The sequence below is a fragment of the Microtus ochrogaster genome, chromosome 19 (assembly GCF_000317375.1).
Source record: "Microtus ochrogaster isolate Prairie Vole_2 chromosome 19, MicOch1.0, whole genome shotgun sequence".
NCBI lineage: Eukaryota > Metazoa > Chordata > Mammalia > Rodentia > Cricetidae > Microtus > Microtus ochrogaster.
The window spans coordinates 57,571,461-57,574,314 of record NC_022021.1 but is presented as its reverse complement, the minus strand read 5'-3'; the positions used below and the strand labels follow the sequence as shown (position 1 = coordinate 57,574,314).

The window sequence follows — 2,854 nt, the reverse complement described above, 5'->3', positions numbered from 1 at the left end:
TCTTATTTTTATTTATTTTTAATTAATATTTTTGAGTGGGCCTGTTGGCTCAGGCCTGTAATCCCAGCTATTAGGGAGACTGGATGGACTATATATCAAGACAGTGTCTCCCTACCTTCCCAAGCCCCCCAAAAGACAGTTAATTTACCTCATATTGTAATTTGTCTTTCTTATTACCATTAGTTTATAAGAGTATCTTCCAGGTTTATTTATATTTTTTTTTTGGCCATTTAAAGGCCTTTTATTGATATGCATCACAGAGGCTATCTCCTGGTAACCTTTTTAAAATCCCCAGGCTGGTTTCCAGACTAGGTGTCCCAGGTAATCTGTCCTTGGCCTTGGGCACACACACAAAAAAGTGCTCGGGGGAAGTGAGCTGTTTCTTTAGATACAGCTGTGCTGGAATGGGGAGTGGGAGGCCTCCTTGATGCCTTGCTGACCGCTTCAACACCCTCAAGACTCAGATTGGCCATCTGCTACTGCAGGTTCCTAGTGTAGCTGCCAGGGCTCTTCAAAGTCGTCATCATCACAGATGTCAAGGTACACGTCAAAGGCCTCTCAGTTGCAGTTTCCACCAGGAGTGAAGATGCATTTGTGAAAGATCCCGTCTATGCAGATGGCAGTCACCGAGTTGACATTCTTGGAAGTGTTTCAACCAAAGGTGCAGATGCATCCTGACTCAGCAGCCACAGTAAAGCTGGCCAGGCTCCACTGAGAATCCACGTACAGCCCAATCAGAGACCTGACCTTGCCAGCATGAGCCAACGCAGAGCAGCGAAGATATGCACAGGGCCCTTGTCACCAGAAGCACAGAGGAAGGAGTCGTGGCTGAAGTTAATGCAGTACAAGGTGGCAGGGTCAGTGCCTCTTTGAAGCTCTACCAGTTTTTCCTTGGACTGGGTGTCAAAAAGACAAATAAGGGTACCCTCCTTGGAGGCCGAGGCCACCACAGTGCCTGGCTGGTTCAGGGACACACTGGCTACATCACTCTGATGGGCACTAATGGCGAATGGAGCGAAAGAAGTGCCAGGCTGTGTGCTTGCCAGATCCACAAGCTGCAGACTTCCACACTTGTGTCAGGAAACAAAAGCAGTTGCTTTTCCAGGCTTGGGCAGAGGTCACACAGCCCCTTGAGGTTGTCCCGAGTGTCAAAATCAAACAGCTTTCGAGGATTGTCCGGGAAGGAGTACACATAGATGCGGTTCCTCAGCATGAGCACAATCTTGTCATGGCGCATGCGCACAGCCAGCACTGACTTGAGAAAGGTGAACTCTAGCACCAGTTTATCTTTGGAGTCCTTGCCTTCTCGGGAATCGTTCCAGATCAGCACTGAGATATCTGAGAACTTGGGGCTGCTACCACTGCCCACCAGGGCCAGCAGGTTGGATCAGTGCCTACCTGCTTGTGGTCCAGATGCCCCTTCTCCATCAGTGGCTCCACATTATAGATACGGATGCCTATCACCATGGCACAGCACAAGCACAAGCAGCTTTAGTCTTGGTTGAAATGTAGGCTGGTCACACCTCGAAGTGGCTGCTGGGCCATGGTCCAGAACAGCTGTCCTGTGGATCATGCTCCAACTGCTTATCACTTTTGCTGACTGGATTTGCAGCCCTCCCTGACCCTTACCCTAGCTGTCGCCATGAAGTTCTGACCTCCCTAATATTTTTATATGTGTTTTTAGGTATAGGTGCTCTATCCACATGTATGCCTGCATGCCAGAAGAGGGTATCAAATTCTATTATAGATGGTTGTGAGCCACTATGTGGTTGCTGGGCATTCAATTCAGGATCTCTGAAGAGCAGCCAGTGCTCTTAACCGCTGAGCCATCTTTCCAGCACAGAGTATCTTCTAGCTTTATAGCTTATAAATTTCTAAAATTCTTAAATTTCAGAAAAAACTTCTACCAAATGTGTTCTACATACAAATGAGCTTCTGATTTTAGGCAATTCCATTTTTGTTTTTCTAGTCCAGTGGCTGTTGTGAGGCAACCTTTGAAGTAATGATGTTGGTGGTTTGAGAAAGAATGGCTCCCAAAGGCTCATGCATTTGAATGCTTTGTGTCCAAGGAATAGCACGATTTGAGAAGGATTGGAAGGATTAGGAGGTGTGACTTTGTTGCAATAAGTGTGACCTTATTTGAGGACGTGTGTTACTGGGAATGGGTTTAAAGGTGTCCAGGCCATGTTTCTCTGTCTGCTTGTGGATCAGGATGTAACTCTCATCCACTGTTTCCATCCTTGCCTGCAGGCTGCCATGTTCCCTGCCACGATGGTAATGCACCAAATCTCTGAAACTGTAAACAAATCCTAGTTTAAAAGGAAATTAAAAAACAAAATAAAGAGGTGTATGTGCATGCATACACCTGAGTGTAGGAAAAGTTAAAATACCTCATTAGGAGTAATTGTTTCTGGGGAAGGGAGTTGGATGGGAAAGGAGAGAAAATTGTGTATTAAGCTTTAATTACTTAAGTAATCAATACATCCATTATGTTTGTAAATAATTAAAGTTTAGAGGCTGTGGTGGTTTGAATAAGAATGGCCACCATAGGCTCATATTTGAAGGGGTTAGGAGGTGTAGCCTTGATGAAGGGAAGCCCCCTGTGGGTGGGCTTTGAGGTTTCAAAATCTCAAGCCAGTCCCATGTCTCTGTCTTCCTGCTGCCTGCAGATCAGGTGTAGGATTCTCAGCTACTTTGCTAGCACCATGCCTGCCTTTGTGCTGCCGGCTCCCCACCATGATAATGGACTAAAGTGTAAGAGACAGATCTTGGAGCTTTGTGAAATTATTGACTGAGGAAAAAAAAGAGACCTTTTGGATTCACAGAAATGGAAAGAAACAATTCCTCTTTTGAC

The 2,854-nt window shown here is 45.8% G+C and overlaps 1 pseudogene; it reads right to left on the bottom strand.

Annotated features, from left to right (window-relative positions):
- Positions 1-489: 489 nt before the first annotated feature.
- Positions 490-1,545, bottom strand: LOC102001003 (annotated as a pseudogene).
- Between the last annotated feature and the right edge of the window lie 1,309 nt (positions 1,546-2,854).